This window comes from Pinus tabuliformis, chromosome Q, assembly GCF_031772625.1.
Source record: "Pinus tabuliformis cultivar Carrire ecotype Pingquan chromosome Q, CPIR1, whole genome shotgun sequence".
NCBI lineage: Eukaryota > Viridiplantae > Streptophyta > Pinopsida > Pinales > Pinaceae > Pinus > Pinus tabuliformis.
Window position 1 is genome coordinate 684,409,724 of NC_142296.1, and position 21,708 is coordinate 684,431,431.

General features: G+C 38.4%; 1 pseudogene; it reads right to left on the minus strand.

Moving 5' to 3' along the window:
- Positions 1-388: 388 nt before the first annotated feature.
- LOC149221402 (uncharacterized) overlaps positions 389-21,708 on the minus strand; it is a 60,965-nt pseudogene continuing 39,645 nt past the window's right edge.

A 21,708-nucleotide genomic window follows, 5' to 3' on the forward strand; every position in this document is an offset into this window, starting at 1 on the left:
AGTCGGCCTTCCTCTGCACATTGTCTGTCTCGACCCCTCAAATGTCCCTCATCTCCCTTAGCTCTGTGGTTCTCATACACTATTCCTGCAGCTTCCATATGCATAAAATCACCATATGCTCCCTCTGCGGCTCCCAAATGTTGAATGTGTTAATACCTACATTGAATGCACTATTACCTACACATATGGAGGTTCTAGCGATATGTGAACTTGGGCTATTGGATTCAGATTCCAATGGATTGCAGACATTGTTGGTTGGATGAATCTTGAAAGACTATCAAGGTTTTATACAACCCTTTGTGACCATACATGAAATTATCTATAGTGACAACCTATCTTGAGCATGAGGCAGATGAGAATGAAGCGGGCATAACACTGGATATGCTTGTTAGCCAAGCCAAGATCCTGGCCGCTCTCTTTGAAATACTTGTGGCTCAAGATCACCTCGTAGAAGATATAAGACTCCGACAGATAACTCGCCTTGCTTTTCCTCTGGTAAGCAAAGCGTGTAGTTTCTGCGATCGAAACTAATTTTACTGAGCAACGTTTTGTAGCTAAAATCACTAAGGGATGAGTAGTCATCTCTTTCAATGAGCCTTTGAACAGAGTACAGGTCACTAACAGAAGCATGGCCCTGCAATAGAGAACCACCCAACTTATTTAACAGAGATTGACTTTGCAGTCCTAGATGGGCATAATCTCCATTGCATATTATGCGAGACTATCGCTTGGTATCAATAGAAACCTGCATAGATGGTTCTCTAACTATTGAAATGTGGCAACAATAATATTACAATTTTAATTTGTCCTTGAATTAAAATGAGAATTTAGTCTCACCAGCTATTTGAAAAATAATTAAATAATTCATCTTGAATTAATTAGTTGGAGAAATTCAAGCTGGAAGTCTTTTTGAAGTCATGCAACAATTATCCCTTAAATAAGGAGATAAGGATGAGTTATATTTGAGTTGTAATTAGTTAGCTCAGTTCACTGAGTTAAGTCCAGTTAAATTAGTTCCAAAATGTTTGAGGAACTAATTGTTAGTTCAGTTAGTTAATGCATGCATGCATCCAACTAGTGTACTCTAGATAACTGAAGATTCTTTCATTAGTAACTCATGCATGTCTATTTAGAGAAAGACCTAATTGAGATTAAAGATAGAAACAGTGTACTACCAGTTGCATGAATTTTTCTATAAACAAAACTTGTGCATGCTGAAGGAATTAATTCCTTGAGATGTGCGCAGTTTTACAGGGTGTAAGATTAGTGTGAGTGATCAGTGATACACTTGGTAACAATTGGATCACCTAGGAGAAACTGCGCAAGGAATTATAAAGCTTGGAGGGAAGAGGAGAAGGTTTGTGAGAAGCCTTGTTTGCCTGTGAGCATCCAGGAGGATTGTACTGAGAGTTGGCTAGCTGTTAGAGCTAAGGCTTTGTATAATTATTATGTATTTCCACCTTGTATGATAATACAGATAGTGAGGTTTTTAGCTGATTCTTTCCGCTGAGTATTTTCTGTGTTTCATGTGCATTGATTCTTCTTCTGGTTATATGTGTTCAGCTCATTCTTGATCAAACAATTAAGCTTCTGCAAATTGATTGTAGAATTAAGTTAAAGTATTTTTCTTTGGTTATATTGCATTAACGGGTTAACTTGTAGCAGATCTATAGAGCTGGATTTCTAGACAGAATTTCTACATGGTATTAGAGCCAAGTTTATCGGAGCAGCGAACAGTATACAGAGAAGATAATTCAAAGTTTGAAGTTCACGGTTGCAGGTGCAAATCGAATTCATATCATACGTCAATTGAGATGGGACATTATACGACTAATTGCCCATCAAAGAAGTCCAAGAAGGGATCCTCGGAAGGATCGGAAGGTGAGGCATTAGACTCTCAGTTCTGTTAGGTTCCTATACCAATAGGAGTCATAATTTTTGAATGGTTGAGATTAAACCTTTAATATGTACATACCTTTGTTTTCTGCAAAAGTTTTCCATATTCAAAAAATAAAAAAAATATAAAGAGGGTATGTCCTAAAAGAAAAATCAAAGGACAAAAAGAATAAAAAAGGTCAACAAAGATGAAAAATATGAACCCAAGAAAGAAAAGACCATGAAAGTGTGCAAGTCAAAATTCCACTACTATTTACTTTTTGTACAAAATAAATGATTGTGTGCAGTTTGTAACCTATTCCACAATCCATGATAGTCAAAATGTTTAAACTTGGCTATTTCATGCTTATAGATAGAGAATAAAATCTGACCAAACAGTGTAATCTTGGCAGATAAGTAGATTAGGTAGAGTAAATAAAAAGGAGCTCAACTGTTTAATCTGAGCCCTTGGATGTAATAAGGTTAGATTTAGCTAGATTGCCATTGTAAAGAAAAGAAAATATTTGATAAGGGTTTTCTATATTAAATGCACCCTAATAAAGAGAAGTAAAAAATGGTAGGATGAGTAGGTGGATAAGTAGAAGAAAGGTTGCACAATTGTGATGATTGTTACACAAAAGCATATTTATCACCCTCATCATGAAAGTTATAAGTATGAATGAGAAATTGGATTGACATAAAATTCACAAAGTCAAATTAATTAATTTCCTCACTCATTTCACCTTTTATTTAATTAATTTCCCAAAATAAGTTTCAAGTACCCAAAATCTTAAAGTCAAAGGGGCTCAGAGCATTTCTTTGACTTTTGGAGGGACTGGACCCTCAGCCCAATGACTTATAGATCTTAAGTACTAAAAACCCCTCATAAACATTCACCCTTTCAATTCATTAATTTTCCATAATAAATCCCTTTTCCTAGGGTTAAAACACCATTTCCCTAAGGAAAAGCAATCACCCCCATAGATACCCCTTTTTATGAAAAAACCGACAAAATGCACTTAACTTATGTTGTAATGTCTCTATGTAAAAAGAGAATGAAATCACAAAAATACATTATGATTGGTGCCACTTCATTTATCCCCTGCAATTTTCATATTAACTATTAACATTATTTATATGGTAATTCCCCAAAAAACCCCTTTCCCATATATTTTATTAAACCCCCTTAATATTAATACCCCTATCCCGAAGTTTGAAACATAGACTTTATATTATATTCGAACCCCGACAAAGGACATAATTAATCAATCTGTGATTAATTAAAGTCAAAGCCAATCAAATCATGCCCAATGCATTAATCCTCGCCTTAACCCCTCATTAAACTCAAAATTGCCTCGTTTAAATGACCCTCGGGCCCCTCCATTACCCTCCTTGCAACTCCCGCGCCCGATCACTGCACGATCTCCCCCATCCCCATCAGACGACCCACGTTGATTTCGGAAGGGCCTGAAATCCGAACAATACCCGCCCGAAATGGGTTGTTTTTCACTAGGCCCCCAAGGCGATGTGGCGCTCGATGAGTGGAATCAAGCGGCCTCCCCCCAATACTACTAAGTGCCCAAAAGTTGTGCAAAATAAATTTCTTACCGCCAGCCTGCTACCTGCCAAAACTGTCACTATTCACCTCTCTATGTGACAAACCACTACTATTCACCTGTACCCGCCAAATTGAATTTTGCGCATAAATTTGAAAAAGAGCCCCAAATCATTATTTTATTGTTTTTTAACTGCAAGCTTCCATGCACGCGCCTGTGAATGTTGAAAGTCGTCAACCCACGTACACTTGCACTCTGAAGATGCCAAAAGCTCCCAGATTGCCTTCCAGCCTAATTGAAGCCCTTTCAATCGTTCAAAATCGCCAGTGAACCAGTTCAGACCTAGTTTTCATCAATTCTAGGTATTTAAAATAGAATCCATTGAAAGCCTTGTTAATTTATGAACCAGTCTCTAAAGCTTTCTTAATTGAAATTAAAGGGAGCTCTAGTAGCATAAAACCCACCTGGAATTGAACCCCTATTGTCTCAAAAACTGAAAATTTACTTCCCCCCCCATTCTTAAATCCATAAAACTAAGAATGTCTACCCCTATTTCCATGGATGTCAGGTCAATTACTACTCCTCACTTGGACCTGGATCACCTTCCCCTTGCTGATAAATATTTCCAAATCAAGGACACCTCTATCCTTGAATCCCCTATCAAACTGTACTGTCGATACAGAGACCAATACCTAAAACGAGCTGATAAAATAGGTCTGTGGGAATCTAATTAGCCCAAGTATCAATTCCCTGAGGTGCACATTTTCCATGAAATCATTCATTATTGCCATGCAAACTACATTCCTAGTCAAAGAGCAGTGATGTCCCCTAACCAAACCATACTTTTCACCATCACTGCTGAGTCAATCAATGAAATGCTATAATTACAACTAGGGCAGAAATTAACCCCTATTTCAATTGGAGTCCTACTAGACAAATTTCCCAAGCTTACCACTGCCAAGATTGTTGAAATGCTTCAGACCTTCATCAGGGAGGGAAAGCATGTCCCAACAGAGCCTCCTCCATATTGGGCTACCATATTTTCCCCATTTGGTCAGGATATAGTAGCAATGATCTCTTGTGTTTTAGGTTATATCACCAGTGAATACTTAGATGAAATCATTTTAGCCTTCATGTCCATTTTTACTTCAAGACAGCCCCCTACTGTCATGTATGATTATGCCAAATACATAGCTAATAGGATGCATGAACAATTTTTGAGAATGAATAATGAAAGAGTGTTTATGTATTCTTCAGTTTTGTACTACCTTTTCTTATACTATCAAACTAAAAAGTTCCCATTCACTCTCCAAAAGCTTGACACTAAAGATCATCCTAGGTCAGTTATTTTTTGGACTCCTTTGATACATAATCATGATTCCCCATATCCATACACAGATTTCATTGATCTTTTTGTACATCCAGCAGTGACCATGATGGTAGGAAGTCCTCCTCCAAGAATCAGTTCATACATTAGGAGGATCTTGCAGTTGTCAAAACAAAACAAAGTGGGAGATTGGTACTTGTACCAAAATCACACAGAAATTAGGATCTATGGCTGTGAGTTGGCCCCATATAAGTTACCCAGATACCTCCCAATGAGGTTATCTGCTCTGGAGTACTACAAGAAAATAATCAACTCAAATGAGGTGCATTTTGTCAAAGCCAAAAAGAATGCCCAACTGAGAATCAAGGATCAACTAAGCCCCTTTGTATGCAATAGTAGAGAAGCTAGAAGAGAAGCAGAAGAAATCCATCAGAGACTCAAACTAAAACAAATCTTCATGTGGAGATATGACCCCTATGACTTCATCTTCAACAGAAGATAGAAAAATAAGATGACTCCCTATATTCACCACCGAATCCCTGAAATAGAGAAATATGCAAATCAATTAGAATGGGTGGACAATACTCTAGTGGACAGAGATAGCACTGAAGTTACTATTGAGAATGTACTAATTGATCTAGAGAAAAGGCTTGATGAAGGTTCTTTCCTGCAGGTGCCAGGAGAATCTCAAGCACAAGGAGAATCACAGGCACACAGTGAACAACATGCAGAAGAAGAGTCCCATGTGCAAGAAGAGTTAGAACAACTAGACTTATCAGAAGAATTGACTCAAAAAGGTACACAATGGCCCAATATGAGTACTCCCCCTAACTTACCAAATCCTCTAAATGAGGAGAAGAACCTCAAAAGGAATAGGGAGGAGGCCACTACATCAAGTAGAGAAACCATACAAACATATGCAGAAACCATCCTAGTCAAAAGGCAGAGGTTAAATCCTATTTCAGAGCAAGAATTCACAGAAGAAACAGTGGGGGCCACTAGCACAGATAAAGAAAGAAGTAGGCCTGTAGAGGAAACAGAGTGTTGAAGTTTCCTCATTTAGGATGCCAGCAGACAAAGATCAAGATATCAGAGAAAGGTACAAGGACATCAAATCCAGGAATGAGGGGCTAAAGGCCCAGACTTATGCACAGTACCTCAAGATGGCACCTACCAACCAAACAAGGCTGATGTCAGCCTATGATGTGAAAGAAGGAAAAATGAAAATGACATTCATGAAGCCAACTTCCAGAAGATAGATTTTGAAGTGCTGGCAAAGGACATACATCCTATTGACCAGATTGAGTTGCAAAAATAGACAGGGGAGATGATTTACTCCACCTTGATAGGGAAAGCCAACACAACTCACCAATTGTAGAACTCCATGAATAATATATCAGCTCAGTTGCAATTGGAGAAGGCCTCTTCATAGGCAAAAGACACCAGAATCAAGTCCTTATAAGACTTAATCATTGAGTTGGGACATGATCCCAAAGATGTGAAGGCCACTGAAAAACTGATCAAGAAGAAGAATGATGACATAGTTTCTTTGAAGAAGCAACTCAAAATTCCACCATTGCATCATCTACAAACAACGGAAGTCCTGGAAACACAAAAAGGACAAGAAGAGCTTATGGACTTGGTCCTAAAGCTAAATTATCAATTGAAAGAAATAGAGAAAGAAATGGACACACTGATTCAGTCCACACAGAGTGAAATGGCCACTACTTCCACAGCTGCCATTTCCACAGTAACAACTACAGTCCCTTCAACATTGGCAGCCTCTTTAGCACCAACAGCTCCACCTACTATAGCACTGCCAGTCACAACTGAGTCTACAACTGCAGGTACCTCAACAGAAAAGATAGCAGAGTTAGTGAAAGCCATGGAGGAAATGTCCATCCAGGAAATAGAGCTTAAGAGGCTTAAGGAGAAAGTGACAATATTAGAAACTGACTGTAAGCTTGCCTAAATACAACAGAAAGAAGAAGCACAAAAATCCCTAAGGATGGGTGAGAAGATAAAGGTCCTTGAAAAAGATTTAACTTTGCAGATGCCACTAGGACAAACTAAGGAGATGCTCTGGGTCAATGTCATTGACTCTGTCAATGATATTTGGCCATCAATTCAAGTAATATTTGAGCAAATAGAACTAGTGAAAGTGGCCATCGAAACGATTCAAAAGATAAAGGAAGAACTAGGAGACTAGCTTGAGGATGCTAATCGATTCATCTATTTCTTAAATAGAAAGAACATGCATGAACTAAATGAGCTTGGTGTGGATGACAGAACTGAAGCCATCATTAAAATCAAAAAGATTCTTTCTAAAAGAAACCTTATGCTTAAACTGGAGGAAAAATGCCATAACATGCAGGTTGGCATTGACAGATTCATGACAAAATTTCAAATTTTGAGGGATAAAGGCCTTCCAAGTCCCATGGTCATCCATGACAAACTTATGACCTAATTGGACTATGTTGACATATTAAAGAAATTATCTAAGGAATAGCCAAGCACTTCAGGAGTCAAAGCATTGCCAACAGGGAAAGTATTATATGATACTTTAGAAAATCTATTCTTCCTAGAGCATGAGGTGAAACATTTATTTGTCACCAAACAAAAATTTTCCGAATACATTGAGGAAGACAAGATAGATAGAAGGATGCTCAAAGTAAAATTACCTGAAGATGAATGGTGGGAAAAGATGACAAATTTACTATAAGTTATCACAATAAATCTAAATGGAAGCTAGATGAAAAAAGTAAACAGGGTCAAAGAGTAACAGGTTAAAGAGAATCAGTTAAAAACCAAAGACAAATATTATTCCAACATACACATATCAGCCAACCTAAAAGGGCTCAAGTTCAACTGCAAACAACTAGCACTATCACAAAAAAAGGGACAACATGATGCAGTTTTCCATCTGTCTCTATCATCATGCTTGAAGATACTTTGATTTCCTAAATTAATTCTCAAACTGTTATGAGATATTTTGTAATTTTTTTTGTATTAATACTTCAAATTTCAAAGTATTTAGGGTGGATTCAAAGACATTTCTGTAAACTGGTATCTAAAATCATAGTGCTATTGTATCAAGACTGGATTGGCTTGCTGGATCATGGAATAAAGTTTAGACATTTTACAGGATTCTTGTGTAAAGCGAAAATTAGATAAGTATTCTCTCATGTGTATTATTGTTTTTCCTTATGTTTATTAATAATCATATGTATTTCTATGAAATCCAAATGGTAAACTAGGAATGATATTTTAGAACATGCTTTAATGCACTCTGTCTTGACTGTTTACCTTCTTAATGGTTTCTGCTAAACTATCTTAGCTAGGGAATTATTAAATGCTCCCTTACTTCCATAGTTTTCCGCTGTGGCCTATGTAGCAAAGAATTCTTAATTTCTTTTTGTTTATGATCACCTTCTGTTACTCATTCTGATCCCGGTCTAAGGATTCTTCATTGCCCTTTTACCCTGGTTAGAATCATTCCATCGATCATCCCTTTGAAGATTTGCCTTTTGCTTTGCTAGCCTGCCCTATAAACAATCCCTTTAATGATCTGGTCCAGTTAAGCTATCCTTTGATTGAATCCATAGCCCAATGGCTTAAAGACCTAACTCTATCCATCTGTTCCAAGAATTCCACCACCCAACGTTCAATCAAAATCAAAATCCTTATGAACACTAAGAACTAGCCTAAAATATAATAAAAAACAAAGTTAAATTATAAAGAGAGAGCCCTCTCTAGAGTTAGGTTGGCTAGAATCTGAGTCTAAAAGATTAGGTTTGTGGTTACCTCGGATTATTCCTTCTTTCGATAAATTCTAGGGAAGACTTCTGAGTGATAACATAGTGGCGACCATACTAGGCACTCAAACCCTCAGTCTTAATAAACCTTTGAGAAATTTCAATAGTTTATTTCAAGCCTCTTGAAGGGTTTATTAGAAGTTATTTATAAAAATCTCATAAAAAGGAAGTAACTAGAAAAGTTTGAAACTCTCGCTTCAATGAGAACTCACTATACTAGGGAAAATCCTGATCCAAACCCTCCCCAAGCATTTGATGATCCTAATCTGATTTCAAGAATATCCAGAAGACAAGAAAATTTAGTCCGTCCTACACCTTCAATTAAAGTAGATTCCTTCCCGGATGAGTGGTTTTTTTGAAGACCTCCCCTTTGACAAGTCTTTTGACCTTTCCCTATTTAGAACCAGGTTTGAGAGTGCACTTGATGACATAGTTCTAGATCCAGAATTTACAGCAAAACTTGAAGTCCAAAGGGAAAACTTGTCAATTGATCAATACATTCTAAATTCCCCTCAGTCATCCCTTACTACTGTTAATATCCTTGAGCTTTCTGAAATAGTTTCAACTTCCTATAGTTCACCTTTATTCCCTTCCATCTCCAAAGTTTATTCCTCATCTCCATTTATACCTTCACTTCCCCACTAGCCCATCATTACCCATCAAACATCTATTACTCCCAGTTCTCCATTACCCACTATATCATCCTCGGGAACCCAAACTCCCCTTCTTAGTCCTGCCCAACTTAGAGCCATGGAAAATAGATATGCCCCTCTTGTGTTACCTGCTCCACTGGGTGCCATGCCACAAGAATACCAGAACAAAATTGTCCAATTTGATGGAATAAGAACCTATACAACATCGCAACACACAAGAAAGACGATAGATTATTTTGAATTACATGAAATTGATCTTGGAGATGTCCAATGAGACTTTTTTTTTTTAGACTCTAGCTGGCGATGTAAGAACATGGTTTAGATCTTTACCTACTAATAGTATAGATAGTTTAGAAGTATTTTACCAGCAATTTTTAAATAGATGGGAAAAGAAAAAGAATCCTCCTCAAATCCTTTTAGAATATGAAAACATCAAGAGAGGGCCAAATGAAATAGTCCAGGACTACTGTACTAGATTTAACAATATATACAATGCAATTCCAGTCGACCTTAGACCCCCACCTAGCTTATCTGATAAAGTTTCTTGATGGGTTTGACATTGATATGGAATTCCAGCTTAGAGAGAGAAACCCTCCAACTCTAGAAGATATGCAGAGTGTAGCAGTTAGTGTTGAAGCTAACTTGCTAGCAAAAGAAGCTAGGGTTAGGAATGAAAGAAGAGCACCCTTGAAAGATGAAGCCTCACCCTTTGACCTTAAAATGATGCCCTAGCCAAAGGAATGGAAAAGCTAATGGATAGGATGGAGAACATTGAAAGAAAGCCTCATTGGGATAATCAACAGGCACCTCCAATGAGAAATCCAAACTTTAGAAAGAATCAAAATCAAAATATTGGAAAAAATGGGCCTGATCAGAATATTATGCCACCTTTTCAAGAAAACTATGACGAAACTTCCCATTCAAAAGACCTTGAACAAGACAAACAAATTAACTTAATGGGATTAGATGAGGAGGAAATTGTCTTTTTGACTCAAGATGATCAAGAATTACACATGCTTCAACAATTATAGACCCAATTCGGAGAATCATTCGATTACAAGAAAGGATATGATTCTGCTATCTTCAAAGTGCACAAACAGTAGAATTTGAGGAGTAAGAAGAACATTGACACTCCTGACCAAAACAAGAAAGCAGTACCAAACAAACCTAAGAAAATTAAAGCAGTTCCAATTACCAAACTCTCTGAATCCTCTCTAGACCAAATCAGAATCCTTCTGGTTTGACAATTTTAGATATAACCAATGACCAACCCCCTGATAATCAACCATCCACCTCAATCCCCTCAAAGGAAACAGTGGAAGAAACTCCAAACATCACCTTAGAAAATCCATAGAAAAAGACTTCAAACGTAGAAAAAGAAGAGCAACCTGCTCCAAACCTTGCTATTAAAATTCCAAACACTCAAACAGAGAATCCCCTTTGCCTTTCAATTTGGGAGCAAAGGTGGCCAAATTGAAAATATCGGTTCCCTTAACAGAGCTGATTAAACATGAAAATTACAAATCTCAAATAAGAAAATCCTTAAACTTTGTTTAGAATGAAGACTCTGTTAACTTATTTAATGATTAGCCTAAGCTTATTCTTGGTCCTGATGTTAATGGAAAACCAGTGGAAGGAGGGATACCACCCTTTTACATTAGCCTTAACATTCATGATAAAATCCTACACAATGCTATGCTAGCCTCTGGGTCTTCACACAATCTAATTCCTAAATCTGTTATGGAGAAATTGAACTTAAATATCACTAGGCCTTACAAGGACCTGTTTTCATTTGATTCAAGTCAAGTAAAGTGCCTAGGGCTGATCAAAACCTGTGCGTTTCCCTAGTACAATACCCTGCTAAGACTATTCTTATGGACATAATTGTTCCTGATATACCACTTAAATATGGCATGTTGTTGTCTAAATCATGGGGGCCTAAACTCTAAGGATATTTGCAACTTGACATGTCATATCCCACAATTTTAGTTTTTGGACATCCTAACAAACTGTATAGAGAGACCCTAATGATGTATGTAGTGATTAGCCAGGAGAGGCCTCAAAAATTTCCTCTATATTCCATGCATTCTGACATCGATTCTTTCATTATGTACAATGCTGAACCAAACCAAGAAAATACTTCAAACATCATTACTTTAGAACCAAAAGAAATTGCAGTTGCAGCAGAAATCAAATTGTCCAAATTCAAGAGCTTTTAGATAAAAAATATGATCAAGATACCTTAATCAAAGAAGATTTTGTTCCCCTAGATAGTAAGAATTATGAACATGAAATACTACGGCATCTTGAATTTGATGGATCAGTGAACAAATTAGGAGCAGGAGCAGGAGTGTGGATTTACAATTTAGAGAATGATCACTCAGAGGGCCATGCCTACATACTGAATTTCAAATGCACTAACAACATGGTTGAGTATGAAGCACTTATTTTAGGTCTCAAATTGGTTAAAAGGTTAGGAGATATAAGAGTTTCTATTATGGGAGATTCTAAGTTGGTTATTAAACAAATCAATGTTGTATATATGACCAAAGATCCTAGATTAAGTTTTTATAGAGGAATAGTTGTCGAAATATTGAATACCTTTTTGGAAACTAAGATTGCAGTCATCCCAAGAAAACACAATATGTAGGCTTACAGTTTAGCAATGTTTTCCAGCACTTGTAACTTACCATTTCAACCTAACCATCAGTACACTACTGAGGTTAGGCACAGACCTGCTATCCCTAATAACTTGAAAAACTAGCAAGTATTCACTAATGACTAAAAAATAAACAATTTTCTAACTTTAGAGGAAGAATTTGTAAATTTCTAAATGTATAATATATATGATACTCTCATCACAAGCCTAAGGTCATGGTCATCATCAAAAGTATCATCAGAAAATCTCATGGGTCTTTCGAGGTCATTTGCTGCACACAGGGACAATTTTACTTCAAAATCAGTTTTTGAAGTAATGGACATAAATTTTACAAATGTGAAAGTGGTTTTTGTCAACCAAAGACCAAAGAAAAAAACCCTCCTTCATTTTATCCACATGTATTATGACTTGGGAGATATGTAGCGAGATTATAGGTTTATGTTCAAAAAATCAAATTTTGAGTTTGTTTTATTGTTTTAGTCATTGTTTTTTGGCACTCTTTTCTAACAGATGGAAAGGAATTTTGAGAAACCCAAGGAGGTGTTTGTCAAGAACAAGCCAAATATTAAAAAAATATTTCAGTTTCTTCACAAGTGTCATGGATTGGAATACTTGAATGGATCTTTACAACATAGTTTTACAGATTTAAATAGTTAATGATTTCATGTTTTAGTCATGATTTTTTGGTGCCTATTACGAGGAGATGGAGATGAATATGCGAAACATGAGAGAGCTTTTTCTCAAAAACAAGCTAATATACAAAAACCTCCTTCATGTTTGTAATAGATGTCATGATTCAAGAGATATGAGTTAATATTTGACCCCTATTTTCATAAATTTGGTCCCTATGACAAGCAGGGAGTGCCAAATTTAATGCAATTGTTTCTATCTTTAGGGAGATGGTTGAGCTCGACTCCCTTAGTCTAGGGATGAGCTAATTGATTATATTTCATGAATTTCATATTGAAAAATTTTGGATACTTAAAGCTTTGACATTTTGGAACTAGTGTACTTGATTTTTTGGCAGAATTAATATATTTTTGCAGCTATTTTTCTGTGATTCATGTGTTATGGTCAGTGACATTGTCTTCTTCAATTACTATTATGAATTTTTTTGTTAGATGTTTCTAGCAGCTATCCATTGTTTCTATCATGTTAATCTCTTAAGTTTTAAATAGAATTCAGTGCCAGAGATGCTTTGTTTTGTTTGAGATTATCATTTAAGTGTTTTTATCTTCCAAACAAGTGAATTCATGCATGTATACTCACTTTGTTCCTTTAATCTGATTTCCTCATCACCATGCTACTATGAAAAATCCATTTGTGTACTTGATTACATCTATATTTCCTCATTTAAATGACTGCAACTGATATTTTAATCTATTTGTCCTTGGTTCCTAAACCTATTGCTTCATATCCAATAAAACCTAAATCAAAACACTATTGAGCTAATAACTAGCCTAAAACCCTAGTATTCTTCAGTCACTTCCATTGGATGTGAGGTTGATTTTAGAGAGAGCCCTCTCTGATTTGGCAGGGCTAGCTTCCAAGTCTAAATTTGGTCTAAAGTTACCTCTTTGGTTTCCTTTCTTAGCCTTGGGAAAATTGAGTGCTAACACTATGGTCAAGTCTTTTATTTAAAGTTTAATGTAATCTGCTATGGGGAAGAGGGGCCAGGAGTTAGCCCTGACCCCTATTCATGAGTCACACCATGAAACTATCAAAAAGTGCTATTGGGGTGGGGGTGGGGGGGGACTGGCCCTAGGCCTTGGTCACATAACATATCACTGGAGCACGACTGAGCACTTGGTAGGAGGTGCAGGGATTTGGGCCCTAGCCCCAGTCGTATCGATTGCATGTAACCACTGTGGAGGAATATGCTGCTATAATAGCGGGGGAAAGAAATTATCCCCAGCCCCCGGACCCATGAATCCATATGACCGTAACCACTGGCAGAAGGCACAAAATGGTGGGAACAACAGCTAGACCAGCCCTCGGCTACATGTGCCACGTGACCAAAGGAGGGGCCTTAAATCTGGAGTATGGAGTTTATTGGTCTAATTAATGATTCAACAAATTGCACTAATTTCGACACGAACATTGTTGGCTCTAGGAGAGTTTATGGCTCGGTGGGCATCATAAGGGTGGAAAATGTATGACAGATAGGTGTGTTTGATAGATTGTACAACAATTAGCAAAAAAACTTTCGAAAGCCACAATTTGATGCATTTTTCTCCCTTTTGATCCCAACAAGAGCCCAGATAGGGGTTTTTGGGTCTTGTAAAGCCATGTGCAACATTATTTTTTCATTCTAAGCACTGTAAATCTATGTAATTACATATTTGAGACTGAGAGAAGGCAGGCAAGGTTGAAGGACAGGTGCATAGGCATCAAGTATGGCTCTAGATGAAAGATGCATGAGCGGATGTGTTCCATTCAAAGAAGCAGCCTTAGGCGTTGTCGGTTGAGTTCCATGCGTTGCTTGTGTATGCCTAAAGTGAAACTACCCCAGATCTCATCATGAAGAGATGTGACATAGTCATCATCCTCTAATCAACATCTATTCATTTCACCAGGAAATGAAGCGCTCCAGTGACAGGAAATGCCTTCTACGTGTCAGCAGTGATACCGATGGCTCTACATCTATTTATTCAGATCGGTATATTGAAAAGAACAGGGGAAGACGAAGGGTTGAGGCCTGAGGCATAGATATTATTTCCATATAGGAGAGAAAGGTTTTTTGTTTGGATAAAAAATCTTTGATTTATTGTGAATAAAGAGGACTATTTGGTTCAAGAAGGAGCCTGTTGTTTCCAATTTGTTTCCCTTTTATCTAGTATGTTTAGAATGAATGTGTTGTTGCTGGCATGAAGACAAATGTGATTTGTTTTGTGCACATTGATAGCTAACTATTCATGGTTATTCCTGGTTATTCGAATTTAATTCAATAGCATTGATAATTCATGGAAGGTTGCTGATTCTAGCCTTTGTTAAACATCAGTTGTAAGTGTCATTTGTATAGAAAGGAATGTATATTCCTGTATAAGAAATTGCATTGTGATTAGGATTTAATATAGCCTTGTTCTTATGTGGACCAGTAATTGATTCATTTGGACTTGGGATTTATATATGATGTTTAACCTCCTTTTCTTTTGCTCCTGTAGGATAGATTAAGATAATTAGGACTAGATTAGAGTAGTTAGAAGTAGTGTAGATAGGATTTAATACATAGTGGTTAGTTGTTTTATTTTGTTGATTTAATTGAAGTCTTCTTCCCAGAAGCAATATTTCAACACCTATTACAATTCACGGGGTCCCTTAAAACTCGTTGGAACTAGCCATTCCAAATGAAAGCAGGCCTAATTGGGGTCTATGGTCGGGTTAGTTCCCCTTGTTGGTATAGCAAAAAATCGCCATGTCAACACCCTACTGTCGAGCGATAAAAAGGTGTCTTTTTAACTCCTATTTATCTTCACATTAATTGTCAACCACACTCCAAAAATCCACACTTTATTGAATTCCATTTTTTAGGTTGCACACTGTCAGTATCACAATTGGTCATAAGCATTATAGGGTATCTCTATCCTTGGATCTTCGTTGATCACGGTTATGGGTTAACCACACAAAACCATTCTCTTTAGTGACTCTTCATATTCAACAAAGTCTTCTAATGAAGGAAATTCACACAATGGGGACCTTTTCTTCTTAAGGAGGGAGGAATGATCTGAATGGAAAATGGTACCTACCCATGGTATTCATCCACCCATGGAATTTACCCATGGTATTCATCCACCCATGAAATTTACCAATGGTATTGTAAGTGGCATCCACCCATGGTATTCATTCACCCATGGAATTTTCCCATGGTATTGTATGTGACATCAACTGATGGTATTCATTCGCCCATGGTATTTACCTACCCATGGAATTTACCTGTGGTATTATAACATAAAAAGGCTATAAGTAACAAGTCACATTTTGTAAAAGGATAGATTGTTCACCATAATGTAGTCTTTATAGTTATTATATGTTTTAACAAAAAAATGTTTCTTTGTGGTTTTCTTATTGTGTGTTCTCCTCTTTTCCTCTAGAATTTCAATTTTTTAGATCTTGGGGGTATCCTGCCAAGATCCAGATCAATGAAGCATCCACAATGCACTGTTGAAGAATAACCAAATTAGTTCATTGTATGATATCTGAGGTATGTAACCTGTCTTCTTATGGCGCCTTGGGTGATGTAAATAATTTTCTCAATGATTATGAAGAAAATTTTCTTGAAAATAAAAGGTTGTTAGCCTTAGATATAGCCCTGAAAGCTACCCCTACTAGATCATGTAATACACTTAAGAAGAATATAGTGTTGGATTGTGTTATATTCTTTCCACGACTAGCCCACGTAGTTAATTGGGGGTTAGAGGGGGGGAGGTCACAGGGGGTTTGAGGGGCACCCGTAACCCCACTTTATGGGGTCCAGTCCATGGTTTTTAGTCCATGGTTTTGGATGCGATGGTTTTTTGGTCCATAATATTGGATGCTTCGGCATGTATAAATATGTATTGTAGCATTGAAAGGAACATAATGAAAAATCAAGTTGGTAGTCCCGGTTTTGGGATCCAGGGGAAAATATTTGTGTATATGTGTTTTATGTGTTATGCTCTCGCATCATTTATTTTATGTGTTTTAGAATTCGTATGCAGGTAATTTCTGTACGGGGTTAAAACCTACATTTGGTATCGGAGAAATTTTGGCTTCAAGGGGATGCCTTTGTTGCTGAGGGGTTTTTCTCGGGCCTATGGTAGACCCTATTCAGTGGGAGATCTGCGAGATTGATTCTGGTGGTGAAAGAAGACGACAAGTAGTGGAAAGATAGAGATTGATAAATTTAATGGTTAGAGTTTTGAGTCGTGGAAACTCAAGATGGAGGATCTGTTGGTGTATAAAGATCAGTGGATCGTGGTAGATCCGGGTACTAAACCAACAGGAGTGTTTGATGAAGAATGGAAGAAGTTGGATCGGAAGGAAAAGAGCACAATACGATTGTGTGTCTCGGATTCAGTATTGTTGAATGTATCAGGGGAAGCTACGACGAAGGCTTTGTGGGACAAGTTAGGGACTTTGTACCAATCTAAGTCTCTGGTGAATAAACTGTTCTTGCGGAAAAAGTTGTAAAACCTGAGGATGAAAGATGGAGACTCGGTGACAGAGCATCTGAACGCATTTAATACTGTGGTAAGTCAGTTAGAATCTGTTGATATTAAAATTTCAGATGAAGATATGTGCATCAGTTCGTTGTGTTCTCTACCATATTCATGGGATATTCTGGTTATTGCAATAGTTAGCAATGCATCTGCCTTGCAGTTTAATGAAATAGTCTTAGCCTTGCTGACGGGGGAAATGAGATGGAAAAATATGGAGAGTGAGAATGGTGATGCCTTGTCTATACCAGGACAGTCCCAAAATAGAAACAAAGATAAGTCATCGAGTGGGAGATCTAAATCTAGAGGGAGATCTAAATCTCCTGGAAAACTTGTAAAGTTGGTGCAATGGAAATGCGGAAAGGAAGGCCACTTTAAAAGGGATTGCAAATCTAAAGCTCTTGAAAAAGGAAAGGGATCTGATGAGGCTCCTTCTGCAGAGGTGAAAACCACCTTAGATGAAGGTGGGGATGTGTACTTGGCTTCTTCAAGTACACATGTAGATCATGAGGCATGGTTGATTGACTCAGGTGCATCCTTTCACTTCACTTCCCATAGAGAGTGGTTCTACGAGTATGAGAAATATGATGGTGGTGATGTCTTCTTGTGGGATGACAGGAAGGCTAGAATTGTTGGTCGTGGAAAAGTAAAGTTGAAGTTACAAGGTGGAAGGGTTAGAATGATTCTAGGTGTTCTACATATTCCTGCATTAGCCAGAAATCTAATTTCTGTAAGAAAGCTGGATGATGCAGGTGTAAAAATAGTGTTCGAGAAGGATACCTGCAAAATGGTTCGGGGAGCACTGGTATTGATGTGGGGGGTTCATATTGGAACTCTGTACAAGCTACAAGGTAGGACTGTTATTGATGGGTGTAATAGTTCTATGGTTCTTGAAAGTGGAGAGAAAATCTAGTGGTCACTGGAGAGAAGACCATGCTGTGGCATCAAAGGCATGGACATATTGGAGAGAAGGGCCTTCAAATACTTCATGGTAAAGGTATTGTAGAAGGTATGAGTAATAGCTCTCTGGATTTTTATTTCTATAAAAATTGTGTATATGGGAAGCTGAATCAGGTGAGTTTCCCCTCTGGTGGTAAGAGGACGAAATAGAAATTAGAGCTTGTGCACAGTGATGTGTTTGGACCTGTGAAGATTCCATCTGTTGAAAAGTGTGCAACAAGAAATGCTTGTTGAGAATGCAACAAGATGATGGAGCTTAGTGGAAAGGAATTGCCTTCACTAAGTGGGCCCGCAAGCAATTTATGGCATAAAGTCTATTTTTGGATCACAGCAAGAGTGATCACAGCAGGAGTGATCATAGCAGGAGTGATCACAGCAGGAGTGATCAGAGTCTATTTTTAGACTGTTAGTCAAAAATAGAAAAGTCAAATATTATTGTCTCATAGTAATATTTAGACTATAAACTTTATCTTATTCTCTTGGAGCACTTCAGTTTGAGCTACAGATGTGGCACATGCAGCTGTCAGAAGGAAATGCATTTTATTTGTGGGTCAGTTGAGCTATTTCATGTAGGACATCAGTTAGAACTCATGTGGTTGAGTTCTGTGGAGTTAGATGAGCAGTTAATGGAGTTGTGTTCAGTTTGACTTAGTTGAACTAGTTGTATTTAGTCTAACTGATCAATAGACTAAGTGATGAGTTGTGTGAATTAGTTATTAATTAATTCACTAATTATTAACTCATAATGCAACTGAAGAATACATCAGTTAACTCAGTGCATGTACAGTTCAGTGGAGACAGGTGTTAGAGGTTGAGATTGCTATCAGTTGTGCATGAGATTTTGCACATGCATGGATTGAGTAATGCCAATGACAATTGCACAGTATGGGGCCAATACCAAGTGAATATAGCCTCTGCTCACGTGATTCCCAGTGTGGGTGATTCTCTTGAGGTAAAAACGAGTTTGGTTCAACCATTCTCATTCATTCTCAGCAGGTATTGTGCAGTGGAGGTAGGCAAGCAGCGGAGGAGATTTGGAGATCAGATATGAGCTGTATTGTGTGTAACAGGTGGAGATAGTGCTGGATACTTGGGAGAAGTATTGACTATGTAATGCTACATGTTCTCAATCAATATAATATACAGATAGTTGGGGTTTTTAGCGAGATGCTTTCCTCGGGAAAATACTGTGTTGATATGTGTGATTGATGCTTCTATGTGCGCATGTTATGTTTTTGCTTCTGTAAATTGATGATCAACATAGAGGAGCTTATGTATTGTGTATGTATTCTGCAATAGTACATGATCAGGATAATCTCTGTTGAATATGTGTTTATTATTCAAAATTTCTACATGGTATTGGAGCTGTTGATCATCAGATCTACTATTCAGGAAGTGTTTACATTCTATTTCTTCAGGCAGAGTCTGTGATCGGGCTAGGTAGCCTCTGGATTCATCCTTCTTTTGGAAGGTGAGATATCTAGTGAATGCCCATATAGTCGATCTCTGTACGAGAAATACTTTGTTCTCACGAATTTTAGATCAGAAGCGGTTGAGTTTTTTTGAGCTGGTGGAATTCGAATTTGCAACAGTGTTTTCTTGGTGTCAAAGTTGAAATGTCTTTCAACAGATTGCGATTGGAGTATGCCCTTGAGGGCAGCTTGAACTATATTGCATGGAAGGACAAGATGGAGGTGGTGTTGGATGATAATGGGTTGAAGGAGTTCATAGATGCGGATGTCCCAAAACCTACTGATGCTACTCAAGTCAGGGATTGGCAAAAGAAGATAGCAAAGTGTTGAAGGATTATGTTGGAGGGCGTGAGGGATCACATTGTGTCCAGCCTCCATGGAAAGGCTTCTCCATATTTGATGTGGAAAACATTGACAGAATTATTCCAAAGAAAGAGTGACCAGAGGAAGTTGGCGCTCAAGGATAAACTCAGAAACATTAGGTGTAAGAATGGAGACAGTATGCCCTAGTATCTCACGAAGTTCACCCAATGCCAGGATGAGCTGGGAAGTGTGGGGGTAACTGTTGAGGATGAGGATATGGTGAGTCTAGCAATCCTTGGCCTTCCTAAGAGTTGGCATAGCTACCAGGACTCGGTGAATGGAAGGGAGAAATTGCCAGGATGGGAGAGACTTTGGTCGGATCTTGTGCAAGAGGAGATTAGATGGTGCACCAGAGACAGTTCTTCATCTATGCATGATGAGGAGAACTGTGCCTTAGCGAGTAAGGTGAAGAAGGGGAAGTGGAAGGTTTCTCTTTACAAATCCAGTTCTTCCAATGATGGGAAGAGGGTTGACAAGTCGAAGGTGCGATGCTTTTGTTTTCATGAGTTGGGCCATTATGCTACTAATTTCCCAAAGAAGAAGTCCAAGAAGGGATCCGAGGAAGGATCTGAAGGTGAGGCAGCCTCACTTGCTTCATAGTTTGAGTTGGACTTCACACTCTTCACATGCATGGTTTCATCCATGGTGGGAAGTGGTTGGTTTCTTGACAGTGGAGCTTCTTTCCACATGACCGATGACAAAAGTTTGTTCAGTACTTTGGAGGAGAAATATCTCCAGATACTCATAGGGATGGGTAATGATGAGAAGTATAGTGTGTCAGGTGTAGGCACGATTATGTTTCAGAGGGAGCATGGAGCTCGCCTTACCTTGACCAATGTCAAGTATGTACCAGGACTGAAGAGAAACTTGGTGTCGATCATGATGCTGGAGGACAGAGGCTATGATGTAGTCTTCAGTAAGGGAAAGGTTTTCCTTAGACACATCATCACTAGACAGGTGAAGTAGATTGGTTCACGGGTCAAGAACCTGTATGCTCTTGAGGTTCAAGATGCATGCAAAGCCTTGAGCAGCAAGGCAACTAATGGAGACTTGGTGGTTGAGAGGGAGCGTATATTACCTCTCAACATACAGAGCCAGAAGAAGTCTCAGACAATTGTGGAGGAACCACGACTGGTGCAGCAGCTTCAGGAGGTTGTGGAGCAGCCACAACAAGGGAAGATGAGAGGAGATCAAGTAGAGACATCTACTCATGCAGAGACCTCCAGTAGGGGGAAACTTCGAGCCAGGTGGGCAGAGGGATCGCATGCATCCATACCTCTAGGTAGGAGGTGGGGTGATGTGGATTGATCGTCCCAAGGAGGAGGGGCAGGATCCTTGAGGTAGCCAACCTCTTGGATGAGACCTTGCTACGGGAGCCCTGATGTGGAGTAGCAGGAACTGACCGATTGGGTAGAGAAAGACGTAGATGGAGCGGAAGAGAGAGCGACAGTGCAGGGAATTCCAGGACAGCGCATAGCATGCAGGCTACAACAATGTGAGAGGCACAAGTGTTTTGGACAGTGCTAGGTGGCACAGAGAGGTGTGCAATGGTGCGAGATGCATGGAGATGTTGCAGTAGCGCAGATGTCAGAGAGGGAGCACTTGTCAGCAGCAGGTAGAGCTTCATCATCACAGTATGTTTCTAGCCCAACAGAGTGGTTAGTTGGGAGTGTTTTTGTTCCAAGTGTTGTTGGAGCAAAGTGGACCGGGTAGATGTGTTGCATGCAGAACATTCCAGAGTTACAGGATTAGGTTTGAGAGGAAGCCTTTCTTGTTGAGAGGGAGTGTTGAAAAGTGTGCAACAAGAAATGCTTGTTGAGAATGCAACAAGAT